General features: G+C 46.5%; 1 pseudogene; it reads right to left on the bottom strand.

The window, feature by feature from the left end:
- Positions 1-2,821: 2,821 nt before the first annotated feature.
- LOC132002949 (protein max-like) lies at positions 2,822-6,794 on the bottom strand (annotated as a pseudogene).
- Positions 6,795-23,702: the final 16,908 nt, after the last annotated feature.

The following is a 23,702-nucleotide window of genomic DNA, read 5'->3' as shown; positions in this document are numbered from 1 at the left end:
CAGGCAGAACTTGGCTTCCTTCACCATTAGAAGCAGTTGGCCTGACTTAGGAGGTATTTCCTTATTGTCTTCTGCTCTTCCGGTTTTCTTCTCCCTCCAGTGGGGAGGACTGACTCAGGAAGCCCGCAGAAGCCTGCTTTTGTTTGTCTTTGCAACAGACTTGACTGGAGGGGAGAGGGAGGGGTCTGGGTGCCTGCGGTGGGGCCTGCGGTGGGGCCTGCAGAGTATCAGGGAGATGGCCTGCTGCCCAAGGGGGCTAATCTTGCCCATTTTTGGCAGTCACTGTTAGGGAATGCTACTGGGCAGGGTTCCCATGTCAGGGAAAATAAGCTCAAGGCTTACATTTCTCAAGCTTTAGGTAGACTCTCTGTGGTTTTCAAGCTTTTGAAAAATGTCTGTTTATGGGAATCTATTTTATATATAGGTATCAGAATCGGAATGGAGAGAATTTGAGGGAATCTATTTTATATATAGGTATCAGAATCGGAATGGAGAGAAAGAGGTTCCTGGCAGCCTCAGGACCTTGCTGGGCCCCCAGGATGGACTGGAAATGTCCAGGTACGGGGCCACTTTTGAGGATCGGATCTTTCTGGCTGGGTAATGGAAGGAGCCTGGTTCTGAAATTTTACCCTAAAGGCCTGGTCTGGCCTTAATTTTTCACCATTTTTGCCTCTACCCCTAGGTACTGACCAGCCTTTGGGAACAGATGAAAGAAGGGGTTGATCTTCAGGCTTGAATTCTGCCTCAACACAGCCCTTCCTCCTTTTGAGGTGCCCAACAAAGAGAGGTAAAGGCAAACATGTGCTTTTGATGACGACAAAGCCCAATGTAGACCCTTGTAACCTAGTGTTGGCCCCTGTGGAGTGTGCCTCCTTCCTGGGCTGGAGGCAGGCCTAAGGCCCAGAGTCAAAACGGGCTACGTGGACATTCCCTCCTAGCCCACACCAGAATCTTTCAAGTAGGCATCCCAGGAAAGGCCTGCACACTGGGGAGAAGCCAGAGCCTGAAGCCTTCCCAACCTTCAAGAATGTTTCTAGGAGCATTATGCTTTGCCAATGACACTTAACCACAGCCCCAGATGGGAAATGGTCCAAATGTTATTTTTTCACTAGGAAATGACCTTAGTTGTCTCTGCTGATGCTTTTTGCGTTAAAGTCTATTTTGGACTTCTAACCTTGTTGCCTTCAGGATCTTGGGAGAAAGGGAGCCCAAGGCAAAGTGAAGTTGATACAAGTAGACCAAAGAGGGCTGGAGAGGGAAAAATAAGGCTTACTCCCCAGTGAACCACCCAGCCCCTCTGTGCTCAAGGAAGTTGAGGGATCCCAGTTCACTGCCTTGGTGGGACTGGAATGAGGCAACGGAGGAGGAGTACAGCCTTGAGGACAACCTTCCCATCAGAACACCTGCTAGACCGGGGATCGGAACATGGAAACTCAGCTGTGTGCATACATGGCCTCTTCATCTGTTCTCCCTGCAGCTCCGGGGGGTTTGTGGCCAGTGGGAGAGCCTGAGTGCTCTCAGGTGTGTGCGAGGATGTACTTCCTGCCAGCCCACAATAGAACTCCAGATATTTCTGAATTTGTCATTCTCTTCTTCGTGGACGTACTTATCCAATCAACAAAATTTTTTTTTAAAAGGATAAAATAAGTTTTTATTTATAGTCTTATAGTAAAGGGGAAAGACTTAACTTGCAAGACAATTCTTGGGCAGTATGTACAACGTACCTTTTACTTCCACGTGAGGGAATCAAACATGGACTGAGACTACACAGTACATGCTGGAAATCAGCAAATGCCAGGAATGGAGTAGGAAAAAGACAAAGAAATATGGCCTAAACACACAAACCCCTTCACCAGGATCAGGGCTGGTCACACACTGGGAGCGGGTTCCAGGACAGGTGGAAGGGGAGTGGGGTGAGGGTGGGGAGGGTCTGCTCTGGGGGACGGGTTTAGTATCTGGTCAATTGCTCTTAGTATTTACATACAAAATCGGTTGGCTCTGTTTCTTAGAAATGCACAAGGAAAGAAAGGAAAATCTGATCATTGCTTTATGAATTTGCCACTTTGCAATACCGACATCATCAGAAATAGAGACAATTCACTCAGATACAGGTTTCAGTAGCAGGAAAGTATATCAAAACATTGTCACTGGCCCCCAATCCAAAACCTCTCCCTGACCTGATCCTCCCTCCTTGTCCCACCCCTTACCCTCCCTTGGCGGCTACCATTTCACTGCTGCCTGCTGTCCCCCACACATACCACACTGCTGCCTGTTGTCCCCCACACATACCACACGAGTGTCATGCACCGCCCCGAGGCTGGCTGAGAGAAGCAGGAGTGAAACAGGCTGATGACAGTGCTGCAACTCTGTCCCCACTTGTTTTTATACCACAGACTTCTTCAAGGATCTGGCCTTTCAATAGGCAGGTAAATAGCTTTTTAGAAGAAAAATAGATCCTCAAAAAATAGGGGGATTAATTCTGATGACTCCAAACTAGTCATCTTCTTAAAGTAGAGCAGTCCACAGATTCACCAAGTCTATCAAACGGAGGTGAGGAGGCCCCTGGAGGAAAGGCCTGTTAGGGGCAGGAGTCCTTGGGGCATGTGCCGGGGGCCAGGAGGGGGACGGCAGTGGAGGAGCTGGTGGCCGGTCGGAGGGCCGGCCATCTGTCCTCCAAAACAAAAGCTGCCAAGTTGGGGTGTCTTGGTTTAAAAATTCCTGGTGAGGACAGGGAATCCTTGCAGGGAAACATCAGAAAAAAAAAATTGTTGAGATGGGGAAGGAGAATGAGAGCTGTTGTCCAAGAGCTTCCATGTGAAGATCAAGTTTGAGAAAAAAGAGGGAGCTTAGCTGTCTCCATCTGCAGCTCCTCCCTGCTCTGCGGCTCCGTGCCTGCCCCCAAACCAGAGTCAGAGCCTCGGGCAAAGACAGAGATGGCACTTCCCTTGGAGTTGGGGTAGAAGCTGTTGTCTGAGGAGGGGTGGTTGGCCAAGTTGGGTACTGCACCTCACCGTCTCCAGTGCATGGACTTCTTGCTCCAGAGGAACATCCTGCTGCTTGAAGTCATCAGTGTCTTGCTGGTGTGTGTGGTTTTTCCTTCATGTTTCCTGGATGTCCTTTGTGGCTTTGTCTAGGACTTGGGCCCGGGATGCCTTCTGTCCTTGGAGTGACAGGTACTGAGTACCACAAACTGGGAAAGCTTTCTTAATGTGCTCCCTATGTTTTCATTCCGGAAAATTATGATGAGCCGGTTTGTCAGTCATAGATTGAAACCTCGGTTGCTCTTTGTCACTCTCCGTCTCAAGGTCATGTCGTCTTATGGGTCATTTCCTAGGGTTCCCTCCCAAGGATGGGGGGGGCACCTCCCTGACAACAAGCCCAGTCCCGCACACACTCACTCACTCAATTGTGCATGCACACACGCACACACACACACACACACACACACACAAACAAACATGGACAAGAACCACCTTCTCACTCTAGTCAACAGATACGTATAAAGTGCCTAATGTGTTCAGACCCTGGGGCCCATTCAGACTCTTCTCTTTGAGGTTCCTGGTCCCTGTTCAAGGGACACTGGACAAAATCTCCCATCCTTGAAAGGCCCAAGCTGCTCTCTGGGGGCCTGAGTTGACCAGGAAGGCCTCAGCCAGTTAGCAGGGGAGAGCAAGATACTAAGGCTTCTTAATCCCTCAGACCCCTCTCTCTCCTCAAAAGCTAGAAGCCTCTGATATGGACATTTCTTGCTCTGGAACAGTCCTCTGGTCCTACGAACTAGAAAGACTTGTGACTGGGAGATGCCATCCGAAAGTGGCTGAGATCTCTCCAGTGTGAGGGTGGTATGAAAAGAGGTTTATGCCTCCAAATGTCCCTTATTCTTTCTCCTCAAAGTGACAAGATCTTCATTAGGTTTCAGCCCAGGGGAAAACTCAAGAATAAACCAACTGCCAATGCCACGAGGCTCTAGAAGCTCAAAAGTGTCACAGCCATCAGCTAGACCAAGGATAACCATGTAAAGTTGTTGCCAAACTAGAACACTTGAGAATGGCAAGGAGTGCTGTTAATATGCACACTGAACAACCACCAGAAACCCAGACCGTCCTGGGCCAGCTGAGAGGTGTGGTCACTCACTCTAGAATGGAGTTCCTCAGAAACAATCTGCAATGGAGAAATTTGGTTCCCCGTCAGCCCTCTCAGGATGTGACTCAGAACTCATGCTAACTGAGAGGAATCTTTCCTAGACAGGCCCACTCCCTTTTTCCAGAACACATGGCAGGAGAGCCTCCCCAAATGAAGCTGGGGTGGGCCACTTTAGAGAGCCACCCTGAGGGACCTCGAAGGCAGAGAGGGACACGGAAAAGATGCACACAGACCTCCTGTGAGGAAATCTCATCAATGCTGGAAACTTAGGGGCTCTTTGAAGATATGCTGGCCAGGAGGAGGAAATTCTTGTAGTCAGTGAGGTCAGAACACAGGCCTCCATTCCACACTGATACTTTTCTAGAAGGTCAAAAATGTGTTTGGGCTTTGTAGTTGGTTTAGGGGAAGTTTCAGGCTCTGAGATTGAACTTTCCAGGCTCCCGTCTCTTGTTTCCATGTGGTGATGCATTTATGGACTGTATTTTTAGAAGAAGATATTTGAAAATGGGAAGGTATTCATGACAGAGGAGTGACTCAGCCCTCATTGGCCGTGCCTCTGTTCTGGATGCCTTGAGATGGGATGGCATTCAGGACATGAGTGGGACTTGGAAGGTCCCAGCCTGTTACTATGAAGTGAGCGGAACCTAAACATTTTAACCAAGAGGCAGGCTCCCCAGTAGACTGGAGGCAGGGATACACTAGAATCCAGACTTACCCACGGCGCTGGAATGGAGCCAACCTGATGTGTCTCAGCTCCCATCTTAGCGCGAGTGTCCAGCAGATCATATGCGTATGCACCCTTCTCAGGTGAAAACCTTCCAGATCTGCTCAGCTGTCCACCCAACCAATAAGTGTCCTCTCTTCTTTAAGTACTGCATTCGTGAGATGTGTCTTCTGCTCTCGGCAGAAGAGGGTAGCTCTGCAGAAGAGCTGGTTGCTCTGGACAGGGGTGGGCGTGGGCTGATCCTCTAGGCTGAGGGCATGGCACCAGGGAACAATTGGTCGACCTTTTTTTTGTCTCTAAAAACTGAAAAGGAAAACCCGGAGAGACCAAGAGAATAGACTTGACAATTAATTCTTACAACTAAAGATAGCTATACTAATAATAGCGTTCATGGTAATAATTACTAGGCACAGTAGCCAACATTTACTGAACATGCTTAAATGCAGGGTTTTAATGAATTCTCATGATAACCCTCTGAGGTTGGTATCATTGTCCCATATTTTAGATGGGGAAACAGGCAGAGAGAGACCACATCACTAACCTGATCTCCAACTGCTTTAAGTGGACCTGGGTAGACCCAGCCTTCTTGGCAGGACATAATGGCCGTGGGTCAGATGGGAGTGTCCTTGGGCTCCCACCACCGAATCCCATGGCTTTCCCTCTGCTTCTTGCCATCCTTCCTTCTGACTGGTGAGAAAGGAAGAGGCACAGCTTACCAGTCTGAGGGACGATCCTCCTGGCCTGGCCCTGACTTCAGCCTTTCCCTCCCTTACAGGTTCTTCCCATCACAAAGAAATATATGCAAGTCTCTCAGGAAAAAGTACCAAAAACTAAACCCTCTTCTTGGAGCCCATTCCCTTCCACCTCCTCTTCTTTCTACCCCCTACCACTAAACTTCTAGAAAAATTTGTTTGGGTTCTCTGTGTCCACTTCATTTCCTTTTACTCCACAACCTGCTCTAACCTCTCTTCTGCCCCATCCCCATCCCCTCTCCACCAATGACCTTACACCCTACCCAGCGTCCATCTCTGTCTCTACTGTACTTGTCTTCTTGAAGATTCCATCCCTGTTGGCCACTCTTTCCTTATTGAAGGGCTCCCTCCCTGTGACTTCCCTCCTACCACCTCCTTTTAATTTCCTCCTATTCCTCTAGCTTCCCCTTTGTTGGCTTTATAGGCTCTATCCTTTCTGCCTACCTGTGATGGTTAATTTTACTTGTCAACTTGACGGGCCCACGGGATGCCCGGACATTAGATTAAGCATAATTCTGGGCATTACTGTGAGGGAGTTGGCCTTCTAGAAAAGTGTCAGGATCAGATTAACATGTGAATCAGTGGATTGAATAAAGCAAATGGCCCTCCACAAAAGCCCTAACTAGACAAACAGGCTGAAAAAGGGAATTTGGTCTCTCTGCATGCCTTTGAGTTGGGTCATTAGTCTTCTTCTGCCCTTGGACTTAGACTCAGACTAGAAATTACACTGTTAGCTCTCCTGGTCTCCAGCTTGCCCACTGTAGATCTTGGTCCTTCTCAGCTTCTAGAATCACATGAGGCAATGCCTTATAACCAACCTATCTCTCTCTACCCAGTACTCCTATAATATATATGATGTCCCACTGGTTCTGTCTCCCTGGAGCCCTCTGACCAACAGGCCGGAGCCCCTGAGCACTCTTCAATCCTTACCCCATCACATTATGTCTGTCATAAGAGAATGTGTTTCACATTATCGTAGCCTAATGAGCTCCTTAAGGACAGAGATTGTGTTTTATTCATCTACCCAATCCATAATAAGTGCTCGGAGGTGTTTGTTGAATGAATGAACAAACCACAAACTTGGACGCAGATAGGACTAAGTACGATGCGTATAACCACAGGTGAGGCTCTTTTAATGTCCACATGATCTTCACGTTGGCAGTGCGGACCGCCATCTAGGCTAAGTAAGATTCATGTACCTTAAATCCAATCTAGAGCTTAAAGTCCCTCAAATGCATTACTTCAGTCAGGCCTCCTGTGCTTTGGTCTCAACGGCCAGGCATGCTTGTCGGCTCAATAAACAATCTTTGGGAAGGAAAAGAATAAACATATATTTTCTTTCTGAACCTACAGACACGATTTCAAAATCTCACCTCCACCCAAGGCGCCAGATTCCCTTTCACTGTGCACTCTGTCACTTTCTCTCTCCACCTGTCCCCTTGCTATCACTCCGTCATATTTGCAAGACTGAGTTCTTGGAGAAGAGACTAAGACTGCATGCCTCTTGTCTATAGCTAGAAATTATTTGGCAGGTTAACAGTCAGCCTTAGGCCTTATTCTCTGTCTTGAATTTATAGGGGAAGTACCTACACTCCTCAGGCTGACATAAAACCACAAGAGCCTGTTTTGACTTTTTTGGGGATGGGCTGGGACCAGTGTGCAAGGGACCTGTACGAACAGGGCAGGGGAAATGTTAGAAGGCATGTCCAGGCCTGAAGGCTGCAGGTGGTGACAGCAGGAGAGAGTTTTGACAGAATCCTATAAAACAGAAAAGCGCAGAAAAACAGGTTGTGAAGGTTCACAGGCCCATTAAGTAGAACATTCCATGATGTTCCTTCTGTGTTTTTCCCAGCGATATAGAACTAGTTTCTCCCCTGTAGGTCAGGTACCCCACTTGGGACCCAAGATGGGGTGTGAAGTGATAGAGAGGAGAGTTGAGTGCTTGCTTCCAGGATGGGCAGCCTGTGGTATAATCTTGGATGAGGCTGCAGCAACTCCATCTTTGAAGAGAGGTAGGAAGCACCTGCCTCCAACATCCACTGGCTTCTGACGTATACAGTGTATGGAGATCTGCTCCTTTCCCCCAATGTGTTTATGATCCACCATTAAGGTTGCTGCCTCTAGCTAAATATTCATATTGAATGTTCATTGGTGAATATCAGTGTTAATCAGACCGACGTAAATCCGTGGAGCTGGTCGAAAGCTGAAATCCTTCCTTAATTCTGAAAGGAGCCCTAGGGAGAACAGCAAAAATGCCCGCCATCCTGTGGTACCAATGGACTCCACCTTTGTTGGGCCAGATTTCTCCTGAGTTGTGATCTGTGTGGCTGAGCGGGTCCACTACATCTCTGTTGGGGATGACTCTGAGGCAGCATTGAAGTCGGCCACTTGCAAGTTTGAAGTTGAATTCTTGGAGCGCCCAGCGCCCATACCAAACAGTACAGAAGTAGAGCCTGAGGACCTTCGTGACTCTGGTGACACTGAAGCCACCTCCAGTGATGGCCCCTTCAGCGTCAGGCCCTTTGCTCCTTGGGCTTATTCCTAATCAAAACAGATCTTCTCATGGCTGAGACAGTCTGAGCCTGAAGAATTCTCCCTCTCACTCATGAGGAGCAGAACAGAGGGTTAGAACCCAGTGCCTCTCACCCATAGTGATCTCCCCATTATTTCCACTCAGCCTATTTCCTATGACTCCTTGGGTCTTTTTCTTTCTGTTGTTCTTTTTCCTGCTTTCCAGAGAAGCTATAGAGAAGAGCCCCTTGCTTGCCTAAAGTGACACGTTCCTGGCAGTCTTGAAAAGCCCAAACACCTGTCAAAGGCCTTTCTACTCAGAGATCTCCTTTAGGCAAGTCTGATCCCTTCCTGTCCGCTTCCCTGCTGTGCCCCTGGCTGTGGGGTGCCAGTCAGCAGCGCCTGGCTCTTGTTCCTTTTTGCGTTCCAGGGCTGAGCCCCAGCAGAACGTGGTGCATGCTGGGTACGGACAGAACTTTCTCCTTCCTCAGTGCCACATGTCCTGCCGGCCTTTCCTCCTATGTCCCAGAGTCCTGACTAGGACACTAGGCTAGAAGTCTGAAATCAAGGTGTTGCTGTTGAGGCCATGCTCCCTCTGAAGGTTCTAGAGGGCAATCTGGTTTTTGTTTCTTTGGTTCCTGGAAACTCCAGGTGTTCTTTGGCTTGGGGTCACATATCTCCAAACCTGCTGCCTGGGTCCCATGGCCTCCTCTTGTCTCTCTGTGAACTCTCCCCCGGCCTTTATCTTACAAGGACACATGCTGACATTTAGGCCCCACCGGGTACTCAAAAAAAGTCTCCTCACCTCAGAATCCTTCATGGAGTCACTTCTGAAAAGACCTTCCAGCTAGGTCAGATTTACAATTTCTAGGGATCTGGACTTGCCATCTTTGGGGGCCGTTACTCAGAGGACCACAGTCCTTTGAGAATGGGCCAGGAGGGATCCCAGGTGCAAGTGGGGGCATGAGGTGGGCGGCAGCAGGGAGCCTATCACTCGGAGGAGGAGTGGGGGGCACTGGGATCCGGGGAAGTGTGGGAAAGGAGTCATGGGTGAGGAGTAGGGGTGGGTACTGGTAGGAACGCGCCCACAGGGAGATTAAAGAGAGTGTGAAATCACTTCTGAGAGAATTAGAAAAGGGACTCGAGACCCGGAGAAGAACTGCCAGCAGCACCGAGGTCGCTGGGGGCTACAGGCCACAGATTTGTAGTGACACCAAACTCATGCCTGGGGAACATTGTCTGATAGTTTAAGCCTGTGTGTGTGAGAGAGAGAGAGAGAGAGAACATGGCACAGAGAGCCCACCGTGTCTTTGGCCGGGTAGGTTTGCAAGGAGGACAGGGAGTGGGGCCGTTGGTGGCACTGGTTCAAGTCTGGGCTGCCCAGGAACGCCCAGGAAGGAAGGATCACCAGGAAGAGCACAGAAAGATGGCTAGTGAGTGCTGTCAAAGAGCAAGTGTGGTGCCTGCTGCTGGAATGAGTGTTTAAAGTTTTGGAAAATTGCCAACTAAGCAGAGTCCAAAGTTTGGGATGGTGAGGGTGCAGGATCGCGGGTATATTGAGAGAAGTGGCTGAGATGGGGGGCGGTGGGGAGAGGGATAATGGGGGAGGGCCAGAGCTCTGGGACCAGCCTGCTGGATGTGACAGCCCTGGGGTGGGACTTACAAGGGAGGAGTTATGGGCTCAGGGGCCAAGGCCTTCCTTGAACACGGGAGGGATGGATGGGCAGCCTCAGGATATCTAGGGGGCCCGGTGGGTGGGGCGATCTGCCTCCAGGCTGCAAACAGAACTCCAGTCTCTTCAAGGCAGAGCTGTGCCAAGGCCCTGGGGTGGGGTGGCGGTGTGTGGGGGGGCCGAGTTAGCCCTGGAAGTTTCTGTTCCTTATTCACTGACAGTGCCATGTTTGAGAGAGGTAGCTAAAGTTGGCGTTCGCTGCTGAAAGGCACTTTCAGAGAAAAGGAAGAAGAGATGGTCTACTCTTGGGTCAGGGCCTGACGTCTGTTTTGGTTGCATAGGTTAGTCATTTATTTACCAATGCTAAGGTCTGTGCTTGAGAAGCCCCTCTAGTCCGCGGAGCTGATGGCAAGCTCCTGCCATCAAGGAGAGGAGAACTGCAAGCTGAAAGACTGTCGTGGCCCTTTGGGGTCTGCCCACACGGGACCGAGCAGCCTCCCTGCCAGAAAACCACCCTTGTGGCTGGACAGACCCACTCTGCTCTAACCTCTATTAGGGGCAATAACCCCCCTTGGTGGAGAGGTGAGGCTCCAGGCACCCCTAGGGACGGGAGCTGTAAACAAGGGAAGACTTTGTACTGAGACCTTGTAGTAAAGGGTGGCCTTGGGTTAGGCAGGAAGTGACTTTCAACTCGCATAATTTAAGGTTGTTGCTGCAGAAATAAATACGAAGCAGGAAGACAGGGCCTTCTTTTTTTTAAAAAAATTTATTTATTTTTAAAGATTTTATTTATTTATTTGACAGACAGAGATCACAAGTAGGCAGAGAGACAGGCAGGGAGAAAGGAAGGGAAGCAGGCTCCCTGCTGAGCAGAGAGCCCAATGCAGAGCTTGATCTCAGGATCCTGGGATTATAACTTGAGCCGAAGGCAGAGCTTTAACCCACTGAGCCACCCAGACACCCCTTTTTAAAAATGTTTTATTTATTTTTTTAAAGATTAAAAAAATTTTTTTTAGGGGGACAGAGAGAGAGTGAATCTCAAGCAGGCTTCCAACTTGAGCACAGAGCCTGTCACGGGGGCTCCATCTCAGGACCCTGAAACCATGACCTGAGACAAAATTAAGTCAGACATTTAATTGACTGAGCCACTCAGGTGCCCCTAAAGATTTTATTTATTTATTTGGCTGAGAGTTGCTTTAAATCTTCTCCATCATTGGCTTTGTAATATTTTGCCATGTTCTCTCTCCACAGTTGCCAGGGCGGGGGATTGGCGGAGCACAGTGGGCTTCTCCATGACATGTTTTGTCACATTTAACTTCTGCTCCAAAGTTAATGAATTTCAGGCAGATTTTTCAGCACCTGCACCTAGTGAATACTTGAATGACATTTTAATAGGCACCAAAAATACTTCCAGTTACAATGTTAGCGAATGATAAAATAAAAGCACACCAGTCCTCAAAATCACTCACGGGATTTGCAGGGTTCAAGAACAGCCTGGCTCAGGGGATCCCAAACCCAAACCCAGTCTCCAGCTCAAATGTCATAAAAAATATACATATTGGATATTTGACCCTGTTCCTGACACAGAGTTCCTAATGTTATATAACAAATTAGTATTTGGTTTTCCTCCCAGGTTCTTGGCACAGAGTTTCTAGGGCCCTCGGAATTTCCCAAATGATAGTTGTCATTCATAACCAGGCCCTTTTGCAACCACTCCTGAGTTTCTGTTACTGCGGTGAGTCTAGGAGTATGGGGGCCGGTTGCCGAAGGAACCTACCCAATCCTTGAGTATCTTAGAGTATCCTAGAGTATCACAAACCCAGTGATTAAAGGGCTGGAACATGGGGTGCCTGGGTCGCTCAGTGGGTTAAGCCTCTACCTTCAGCTCGGGTCATTAATCTCAGGGTCCTTAGATCGAGCCCCGCATTGGGCTCTCTGCTCAGTGGGGAGCCTGCTTCCTCCTCTTTCTGCCTGCCTACTTACGATTGCTCTGTCAAATAAATAAATAAATAAATAAAAATTTTTTAAAAAGGGCTGGAACTTTTAGCCCCACCCCTGGACCTCTGGGAAGGGGAGAGAGGCTGGAGAATGAGTTCAATCACTGGTGGCCAACAACGTGATCTGTGTAAGGAAGTCTTCACAAAGACTGACTGAAGGTGCTGGAGAGCATCAAGGAAGATGAACTTGGGGAGCTACCTGGAGAGTGACGCACCTGGAGAGGGTGTGGAAACTTCACGCCATTCCCATGCCATTCTTCATGCCATATTGCCCTATGCATCTCTTCCTTTGGCTGCTCCTCAGCTGAATCCTTTATAATAATTAGTAATAGCAAGTAAACTGTTTACCTGCGTTCTGTGAGATGGTCTAGCAAATTACTGAACCTGAGAGGGCCCGAGGGGGGACCTGTTGGAATCTTTGATTCTGTAGCCAAGTTGGACAGAAGTTGTGGCAATCTGGGGACCCTCCACTTGTGATTGGTGGCCGAGGCTGGGAGGAAGTCTTGTGGGACTGAGGCCTCGGCCTTGGGGCCTGGGCTAACTGGGCAGTTCGCGCCAGAATTAAATTAGATTGTAGGACACGCATTCAGTGTCTGCTAGGAACTGGAAGATTACTTGGTGTAGGAAAAAAACCACTTTCAGTGTCAGAGTTTTAGAAGTACAGAAAGAGAGGTTTTTCTTTTAACCAAGATTAACAGCAGGAACACGGCTTACCATTTCCTGTTCTACCAGCTTCAAAATCCGGTGACTCTTAATGAATTCTTACATTTTGGAAACATTTCAAATTTTGCAAATAAAGTGAGTCTTTATTAATATTTTACCTGGTACCATTTCAGCTTTGCATAATCTTTAAAAAAAAAAAAAGATTTTATTTATTTATTTGAGAGAGAGAGCCAGCACAAGCAGGGGGAGCTGCAGAGGGAGAGGGAGAATCAGGGTCCCTGCTGAGCAGGGAGCCCAATGCGGGGCTCCATCCTAGGACCCTGAGATCATGACCTGAGCCAAAAGCAGACACACAAATGACTGAGCCATCCAGGAGCTCCAATTTTGCATACTCTTAATTAGCATGAAATCTGTCCAATCATTCAACAATCTTTTTTGTGGTATCTTTTGTGGACCAGACTCTCTTCTAGGTGTTAAGAGATTTAGCAGTAAGCAAAACAAATGTCCCCCCTCCCCCACCAAGGACTTCTTAGTCTAATGGGGAGATTGACAATAAACAAATAATATATACGTGATAGATACTCTTACCTCCGATGTCAGGTAAGGGTAAGTTTATGAACAAAAATAAAGCAGAAATGTGTGAAGGTGGTCAAAAGGTACAAACCTTTAGTTACAAAATAACAAAAGTCCTGGGGATGTAATGATCAGCCTGGTGACTATAGTTAATAAAACATTGTATATTTGAAAGCTGCTAAGAGAGTAGATCTTAAAATTTCTCATCACAAGAAAAGTAATTTATAAACTACCTATGATGATAGATGTTAACTGGATTTACTGTGCTGATCATTTTGCAATATATACAGGTATCAAATCATTGTGTGTTACACCTGAAACGGACACAATATTATATGTCAGTTATAGCTTGATAAAAGAAATATCCAAATAAAGAAAGAAATCTATAAAGCACGGGAAAGGATAGGGAAGTACAGAGAAAGAGGCGCCATTCCAGACAGGATGCTGGAAGGAGTTGTGTAGATATGGGGAGGGGACACCGTAGGCAAAGGGAACAGCCAGGAGCAGAAAGGTCCTTGGTGACTATTTAGCTCCTAAAGGACTTAGTCTGGCATTGACCTAGGAGGTGGGTTAAACCCACTAGTTATGGAATCAGACTTGAGTTCAAAACCCAGCTCTACCACCTACTAACTACATGTCTTTGGGCAAGTGAATTAATTTTTCTATGTTTGCTCGTCTGTTGAATTTGGGATAATAGTCTACTTGGCTCATAGGGTTGTGGTAAGCATTAAATGTGACAATGAACATAAAACCTTTATCTCTGACCCTCATCATAGGATGGGCTCCAAACACAATGACTGTCACTATTATTATGATTACTGGGAATAATAAGCCCTTTGAAAGCAACATTTGTGCAGTTACTACTGTTGACACATGGAACTCGGGCAGAGCACAGAGGCTGTCTCTGCAGGGAAGAGTATCACATAAAACACGTCTGTGGATATGCAGGCCCATCACCTCTCCGGACAAGGGCTGGTGGGGGCCGAGGGCAAGAGAGCTCAGTTCAGAGCAACGGAAGAGTGAGAATGAGTATTACCAGGACTCGCTTTTAGAGCCCCTGCCCATTGTTCTGAACCTGCAAGCACCTCACCAACTGGGTCTCTGGCTGTCAGACTGCATGTTGGGTGAGCACTGCCACTTTGGGAAGAAGAATGTTGACTCACGGCCACATGTGCTGTTTGCAGAACCAACTTGGGCTTTCCTCTTAGCTTTCAGATGCCCAAAACTTTGGCCTACCCACCTGGGGGGGGGGGGCCAGTCAGATGTCAGCCCTGGGAGGAGCACCCACAAGTGTGAAGTAGAGAATGGAGTTTGGCAAAAGGAAGTGCTTGTGTTTTTAACACAAGCAATTTGAAATCGAAGAACACGTCCTTCTCTTACACCTGTCAGTGGTGTCCCAGCTGTACTATTATAATCACCTGTTACCTTGCCCAGCTCTTCCAGAAGGCTGGGAGGTCCTTGAGGGCTGAGGTGGTTTTCTCATATCCCTAGAACCTAGTACCTAATAGATACTCAATAACGAATGAATGAATGAATGAATGACTTCAATGTCAAGGGAAAAATATAATTTACAGTACTAAGTAGCCTTATGATTACCAGGTGTTCATGTGTAAATGTGTGTGAATATAATACAATTTTATTTCTTGACCTAAGATTTAATACTCTATTATAACATTTTTCCTGCTGTAAAATCTCTGAGTAGCTTTTCTTAAACCACTGTACAATATTGAAATGTGTGGCTAGGCCATGTTGGACAGTCAGCCATCCTTCACTGGTGAGCGGTTCCCATCTGCCCCACACCCTGAGACTTTCCACCTGCCAGCTTCTTCTGGGTTCTTCCTGGCCCATCCTGTGCTCTCTGCTGGCTCACCATCCAGAAGTTCTGTGGTGACCAACAAGATGCTCTCCTGTGACCTGGCAAGAGGCAGGCAGTCTGTGAATTCTGGGAATGGAGAGGCGGAGCGAACCCACCCTCGTTCCCCTACGTGGGTGCTCTCGGGAAGTCTTGCTCGGGAAGACTTAGACCCCTTTGCGCCCCCCCCCCCCCAGGTACAGGAATCACCCCGCCCCACCCTGTCCCTGCTCACCTGCGTTTTCCCAGGGCCCCCTAGCCCAGCTGCTGGCTCTTATGAGGGGGATTGGGTCTGCCGGGCTCCCTATTCGATTCCCAGTGCTGGACATTCTGCCTGGCCTGCGGTAGGCACTCTGTAGTTGTCTGCTCTCCCTCTCTGTGGCTCTTCCCCATGTGACTACCTCACACACTGTGTCGGGTTATCTCATTACACCAGGGCTCCCCTTTCTCCTCCATGCCCTGTCCCTTGCTGTTGTGACCAGCATGGGGCTTCTGGAGACAAATTCACCTGAGCTGCCTTTTTTTTTTCTTATTTAAGATTTTATTTTTAAATAATCTTGACACCCAGTGCGGAGCTCAAACCCACAACCTTGAGATCAAGGGTTTCAGGTTCCCCTGACTGAGCCAGCCAGGGGCTCCTATGAGCTTCAGGTTTCCCCTCCATCTTCAGGCAGAGTGTGGAAGCAGTGTAATTAGCATAACAACACGGAGGCAGTTTACAGAGTGGGGGGCTGGTGAGGGAATCTGAGACAGCAGAGGGGAAGCATCTGATGGAAATGGACATCCGGAGGTGGGCAGCCTTCCACTCTGACGGCAGCTGGTGCTGTTCTCTGAGATAGAAAGCAGCCCCAGAAGAGAGTCATTGAGCGTGGCCACATCTGTGCGCCTGTCAGCCTGGAAGGCCAGTGCCTGGGGTGGGGGGGGGGTGGTGGAGGGGGTCACGTGGTTCTGGGCCAAGCATTCCCCTGTGTGTCCTCTGCAGGAAGGAGGCAGCATTTCCTAAGGGCTGGATTCTGTCCTGGGTGGCTGGTTTTTCTCTGGAGCCACTTAGGTTCTGTCTCTGCTCTCTACTTACTGAGTTGGTAACTTGAGGGCTAAAATCAAATATGACTTTAGAAGAATTCTTAGCCTGATACGAATGAACGTAATCCAGACACTACTGATGCAGTCTTTAATATCTTTAATGTGGACACTATTGATATGAAGAACATTTTCCAAGCTTCTAGGGACCCTCTGGAATTAAGCCTAGATATGTTAAGAAAGGTGTAGAAGAACACCCTCCCCCACCCCCCCAAACATGTACCAGCTTCCAGAAGGAGATGCAGCTTCTCCTTTGGTGTTTCGACTCCCTTTCCTCCTCCTCCTCCTCTTCTCATGCTCTTCTCTACTTTTTAAAGTTATGGGGGTTTTTTTGTTTTCTTTTGTTTTTTAAGTAAGCTCTATGCCTAACAGGGGCCTTGAACTCATGACCCCGAGACCAAGAATCACATGCTCTAGGGGGGATCTGGGTGGCTCAGTCAGTGAAGTGTCCAACTCTTGACTTCAGCTCAAGTCAGGACCTCAAGGTCCTGAGATAGAGCCCCGTCCCTGTTGGGCTACACGAGGGGTATGGAGCCTGCTTACGATTCTCCCTCTCCCTCTCTCTCTGCTCCTCCCCCTGCCTTCTCTCTCCAAACACACAAACAAAGCCAAAAACCATCCTATACCCAAAAAAACAAAAAGAGAATCACATGCTCTACCAACTGAAGCAGCCAGATGCCCCTATTTTTAAAAAGATATTTAATGTCTATTTTTTTCTGGTTAATGAAACCCATATCAGGAGTATTGCATTTATGAAATAAAAGAGATCAAAATCAATAAATACTCCAGTGCAATGACACACCATGGTGTTCAGTAGAAAGGAAAGTTCTGTGGAAACAGTCATTTTCACTTACAGTGGGTTCGGCTATGACACTTGTGAATTTATTTCAAAGCAATTGATAGATTAGGGAACAGTGGAAAAGTTACGCGCATTCTGCCTTTGCCTATGAACAGTGATCTGCACCCACTTGAACTGAGTTAGGTAGGAACACACCAAACACGTGCACATGTGTGCACACGTGCACATGCACACGCACGTGCTCACACCTCAGCTACTAGCTACCTCGGTTCACCACGTGCACTCTCTCAAAAGGTGGTGCTTTGCGATGTTTTTGCACATGCGTGCTTTTTGATATTACAGCAAACAAATATTCATCCAACATCCCAAACATGTCTAAGCCCGCTGGCTCCAAACCCCAGAGTCCCAGCGGCGAGGAAAGCATTATTTATATACGAAGATCTTAATGGCAATTGCCGAGTCCTGCAGAAGTGACTCCGTCCCAGTGCCAGGAACGGCTCATTTTGTGGTTTCAAGCAAGCATTGCTACAATTTCCAAAGCACTGAGTGCAGACAAGAAAAATTAGAAACGGTGATAGAAAATTGTAAAAGAAGTCTATAATGTTGGATTTGATTTTCCATTTTGATGAAACCACTATTTATCAGAAACACAAGCCGCAAGGGACCTGAATCTCAAAGGCAGAAAAACATGTCTCAGGATTTAAGGTTACAGAAGATTGCTTACCTTTGATATTTGGTGCCAAGGGAAACCAAGGGCGATAAACCCACCCATCATCAAGGGTGCTCCCTCTTTCTGATCAATTTCAAATAATGCTCTTTCCACTGTTCAGGATCACAGACATGCCACAACCCTTCCCAGCCTCCTCTACGAGCACACCTCAGGGTCCTTCTCAAGGGAAAGTGCCCTATTCACTGTCATGTTTTCTGTTATTTATGAACCACTTCACATGTTCTAAACTCCCTGTTTTTATTCGGGTCCCATCTTCTTTCTTGGAACGTGTCACTGATGGCATTTAAAATGGTGCGGAAATCACATGGACTCCCCTGGCCCTGAGCTGTTTAATTTTGCTTAGTCTAGTGATTTTTAGGAACACCTACATCAAGAGAAAGCACCACGGACTGTATTTGGAAGTGGTTTGTCAGCTGCATTACTTAATTAGACTTAGTAATCTTGCCTCATGGCCGTGAGTGACTCATGAGGTGAGGGGCAAGGCGAGGGTGGGGGAGTCGGAGCCAGTGTTAAACTTCTGAGGACCTCACATTTATTTCCTTTTTATTATGTGGTTTCCCAAACATACACAAATGTTCCTTTTCTTTTCTTTCTTTTTTTTTTTTTTTTTTTTTTTTAATGTTCGAAGCTATCGACCTGGAGCTTCTAATGTAAAAGATCCTGGAGCTGGCAGAGTCGGCAAAAGACACCAGGGCAGGCACTGCAAACCCAGTGAACCCACAAAACGAACCGAAGATGATTCAAGAAAACACGTCAGAGAGGTGTGTGATCTGGGCAGACTCTCCAGAAGTGCAGCAGGGTCAGAGGTGTGAGCTCAAAGTGCGGGCTGGCGCTGGCAGGGGTGTACATGTCTGGTGGTGGGGGATTATTCTGGGGAAACAGGGGCAGAGCGGAGGGTGTGGTGGAACAGGTGGGAGGTTATAAGCAAGAGAAACAACACATTTGAAGGGCTGGGTGCGAGAAGGGGGGCCACACACCACATCTGGACAAGACCAGTGACTCCTCTGGGCTCCTGACATCCAGTGTTTGGTTCTGTGGATGATGTCCCCCTTGCTTCAAGGTCTCAGTCAGTCAGAGCGTGGAGCCTTGGGCTCTGCAGCCAGAAGGAATGTGCTAAGGTTTGTGAGGAGTGCCCTGGGAATAGCCACCAAATCCCTCACTGAAGGGAGCAGAGAGCGCGCAGAGCTCGTCTCATGGCAGATCATAGCGGCCTCCTTGCTTCCCTAGACACACAGTTTTAAGAATCCGAGAGAAGCTGCACAAAGCAGGAAGGGCAGAAGGAGAGGTGGAGTGTGGGGCAGGATGTTGACGACCGGCCTCACCACCCAGGCTTATCCCACAGGAGTGACTGGAGGGGCCAGAAAGGGACCCCAGCGAGGAAAGCTCGTCTCAGGGCTCACATTGCTCACTCCGTTGTTCAGTTGTTCAGTGTCGTTGTTCAGTTGTTCAGTGTCGGGGTTTGGGTAGAAGCAGAGGGGATAATCCCGACTCAGCTGTTCCGTCAAAGCTTCCTCACATTCCTCTGGGTCCTACCGCTCCCTCTGGCATTGCTTCCTGCTTTGGTCTTGAGGCTAGAGTCCCCTCCCTTGTCTGGAAGTGTGGGGGAAAGGACCACCTCTCCTCCTCCATGGGGGTGAGGGGTGACACCAGTGTCCTGACAACTCTCCGCTAAGAAATCCTTCCTTCCCACTAACCACCTCCATCCATTCTCCTCCCCACATCCCCCTACCTCAACTGCTCTCTCAGACGCCAGGGTGTCGGGGGCACCTCCGAGCAACGTCTGACGTAGATAGTCCAACATCTCTAGACTATGTGGGCGCTTCTCATCTGTTATTTTCAGCTGGGGAGCCTCTGTTGAAACACCACCACAGTGAAAGATGTCTTTGGTTACAATCCTCCACACATGGACCTTCTGTGAAATCACTGTTCTCTTCCCTTGCTCCTTTGTGTGTGCCATGTCATGACTACTGTGTTTTTACCCTGAAGACCTTGTTGCATGTCTGATTCTCTAGAAGTGTGGCATATCTGCGACCTTGGAAAATATTCTCAGGTTGAAAAGAACAGTAGAAAAATCTTAAATTACATTGTTTTATTTTCTGTAGTAATGTTGGCATGGTAATTTTGAAACACATGTATATTGTAGGATAAAATAGGCAAATCTGTGGATGCAATGAGTCAAGATTTTCAGGGAGAGAGAAAAGGCATATAAAATTAAGGAAGAAACCTTCTTTATTGATTTTGAACTGATAATATTGGTGTAAATTCACAATTAAAAATAAAAAGTATTTCCTAGCTCTGTCCACTGAAAGGCACCAAAACTATGGCACACAGCAGCAATGAGCACACTTGGGTCCAGACCCTGGTTTTTCAGTATTAGGCTAAAAGCTAGAAAATTGCCATATGGTATGGTATGGTATGGTATGGTATGGTATGGTATAGTACAATTAAGTCTAATATTGACCCAACTAAAGGAATCAGAGCGTTTGGAGATGTGGCTGATTTCACATCTAGGCAGAAGGATAAGGGGACCTTGATGTATCATGCGACAAAAAGTAAGGAATCTGTCAAAGATTAATGGAGTCGTACCAAAAACACACAGATTTGAAGGGGTTTCCTAATAGCTAAATTTGGGACAGTCTGAGCACTGGAAGAAAAAAAAAAATAAGGTTGATTATAATTGAATAGATAAATATTTTGTTAATGGTTGAATAAATAAAAATCAATGGCTCCATAATTTTACAGACAAAGGGAGAAAAAATCATTTCCCACCATGGGTTATGACAGTTACACAAATTTCTTTCTCTACATATCTGTAATTAAAGGGAGAGAATTAAACATGTATCCTGCCTTTTGAGGAGAAAGTGTTTTGCATTTCTCATTGACAAGAAGCCATTCTTTACAGAAGAATGTCAGTTAATATGGGTAGAAGAGCAATTAAATGAGAAAATTACCATTTGGTGAACACCAGTGAAATAATTGGGTTGGGAAATAACTGAATTCTTTAAAACATGGACTCAGGAAAGTACCTTCTACCCGTCAAATCCAGCCCACCATCTCTCTGATATTGTATATCCCATGAATTGGGAATGTTTTTAAAAAATTTAGATAGTTGACAAAATCCAAAGGACAGCAATACATCCTGACACATGAAATTTTTATACAAATTGAAATTTCAGCGTCCGTAAGTAAGGTTTTTTTCTTTTTAAGGTTTTATTTATTTATTTGACAGAGAGAGAGACACAGCGAGAGAGGAAACGCAACTGCGGGGAGTGGGAGAGGGAGAAGCAGGCTTCCCGCTGAGCAGGGAGCCTGATGCAGGGCTCAATCCTAGGACCCTGGGATCATGACCTGAGCCGAAGATAGACTCCTAATGATTGAGCCACCCAGGCACCCCCATAAGTAAGGTTTTACTGGACCACCGCCATGCTCATTCATCACTGTGTTGCCAATGCCTGCGTTTGTAGTCCAATGGCAGATTCACATAATTAAGATAGAGACAATGTGGTCTACAAAGCGTAAATTATTTAGTATCTGGAACTTTACAGAAATACTTGGCTGACTCGTGCTGCAAACATTTGTAGAAGGGGAACTGAGGAAGAGGGTGTTTGTACAGGGCAGATGTATCATTCTATAAATCATTCATTAATTGCAAAAGGAAAATGCACTTTATAATGGGAAGATCTGGCAGTTGCCCCTTGCCAAGTGATCAGCACTTAGCATCACTGAGAGAGCAACACCCTGACAGTCTGTACCCACCGGTGGTGAGCGACAGCCATCCCTGTGCCACCTCAGGGGTGCTCGTGCCAACCATGTTTAACTTGACCAATTTAAAATAGTTTCATCGAGGTAGAGTTGACAGACAATAAGCCACACGTATTTATTTATCTTTTTAAAAAAAATCTTTTAAGACTTTGCTTATGTATTTGAGAGACAGAGAGAGCATGAGTAGGGGAAGGGTCAGAGGGAGAGGGAGAAGCAGACTCTCCGCTGAAGAGGGAGCCCCACGTGGGGATCGATCCCGGGACCGCAGTTTTAGGACCTGAGCTGAACACAGATGCTTAACTGACCGAGCCACCCAGGCGTCCCTAAACCACACGTACTTAAAGTGCATGATCTGATATGCTTTGGCGCTTGTATACCACTAAGTGAAACTACCACCATCAAGATAATGAACATGTCTATACCAACAGAGGTTCATCGCACCCCTTTTTAATTCTGGGCTCCCACCCCCCTCATCTCTCTCTGTCTCATCGATCTGCTTTCTAGCACTGCAGGTTAGTTTACATTTTGTAAAACATTAAATAAATGGAATCCTACAGTGTGTACACTTTTTAAAAAAATATTTTATTTATTTATTTGACAGAAATCACAAGTAGACAGAGAGGCAGGCAGAGAGAGAGAGGGAAGCAGGCTCTCTGCTGAGCAGAGAGCCCGATGTGGGACTCGATCCCAGGACCCTGAGATCATGACCTGAGCCGAAGGCAGCGGCTTAACCCACTGAGCCACCCAGGCGTCCCTGTGTATACTTTTTTATCTGGCTTCTTGAAGTCACCATGATTATTTCGAGACTGAGCCCTGTTGTTTCATGAATCAGTATTTTATTCCCTTCCTTCCACCTAAAAATAGGGATATATTATTATGTTCATTTTTCCATTCACACGTTGATGGGCATTTGGATAATTTCTCAGTTAGTGCGAGGACAAATAGAGATACTGTGGACATTCATATATAAGTCTTTGTATGGCCAAGTATTTTTAATTCTCTGGGGAAAAGCTCTAAGAGTGGAATGGTTGAATCATATGGTAGGTTTATGTTTAGGTTTTTAAGAAACTTCCAAACTGAGTTCCGGTTACTCTGTATCCTTGCCACCCTTGGCACGATCAGTCTTTTTAGTTTCAGTCATTTGTGGTTTTAATTTGTCTTTCCTGTAATGACTAATGATATTGAGTATGTTTCCTTGGGTTTTTGCCATCTGTGTGTCTTTTATCTATTAGAAAAAAAAAATTAAGTGGTTTTCTTCTTGAATTTTGAAAGGTTTTCAAAAAGAATACATTCTATTTGCAAAAACATGGATGGAGCTTGAGGGCATTATGCTAATTGAAACAATCTAGACAGAAAAACAAATACTTGTTTGACTTCACTCTCATGTGGAATCTAAAACAAACAAACAAACAAACAAACAACAACAACAACAACAACAACAAAAACCCCAGAAACCAAACTCAGAAAAGAGATCAGATTTGTGGTTACCAGAGTTGGGGAGCTGCAGGGTAGGGTGAGAAACTGGATCTGGATAAGGTGGTCCAAGGTACTAACTTCCAGTTACAGGATAGATAAGTGCCAGGGGTCTGATGTATATCATGACCTTAGCTAACACCACTATGTGGTTTATTTGAAAGTTGCTAAGACAGTAGATCCTTAAAGTTTTCATAACAAGGAAAAAATGTTTTTTTTCTTTTTTTTCAAGCATTTCTATGAGATGATACATGTTAACTAAGTGTATTTTAATTATTTCACAATATGTGTAAATCAAACCATTATGCTATACACCTTGCCCCTATACAGTGATACTTATCAATTGAGATATAAGATTAAGAAATAAATACATGTTCTGGAGACAAGTTTCTTATCAGATATATGACTTTCAAATGTTTTCTCCCAATCTGTGTTTCGATTTTTAGTCTCTTACTGTTTTTTCCAAAAGCAGAGGTTTTCATTTGGACAAAATCTAATGTATTCCTTTTTCTTTTATGGACCATTTCTCCAGAGTTGCCTCTGCATCTTTGTAAAAAAAGTTGTCCATATGTATGTATGTGAGTCTGTTTCTTGAATCTATTCTCTTTCATTGATCTGTGTGAGCAGTGCATTCTCTTGTACAGGATTAGGTAAGTCTTGAAATCTGGTAGTGTTAATTCTCCAACTTTGATTTTTTTTTTTTTTTTAGAATTTATTTAGTTATTTGACAGAGAGAAAGAGATCACAAGTAGGCAGAGAGGCAGGCAGAGGGAGAGGGGGAAGCAGGCTCCCCACTGAGCAGAGAGCCCAATGTGGAGCTTGATCCCAGGACCCTGAGATCATGACCTGAGTTGAAGGCAGAGGCTTAACCCACTGAGCCACCCAGGCAGCCGTGATCGTTTTTTAAAAAGTCACTTTGGCTGGTCTGGTTTCTTTGGCTATTCTTCACGTGTCCATATAAATTTTAGAAC

Source organism: Mustela nigripes, chromosome 15 (assembly GCF_022355385.1).
Source record: "Mustela nigripes isolate SB6536 chromosome 15, MUSNIG.SB6536, whole genome shotgun sequence".
Lineage (NCBI taxonomy): Eukaryota > Metazoa > Chordata > Mammalia > Carnivora > Mustelidae > Mustela > Mustela nigripes.
Note: the sequence above shows the minus strand (reverse complement) of the source record. Positions and strands in the feature narration are given on the sequence as shown.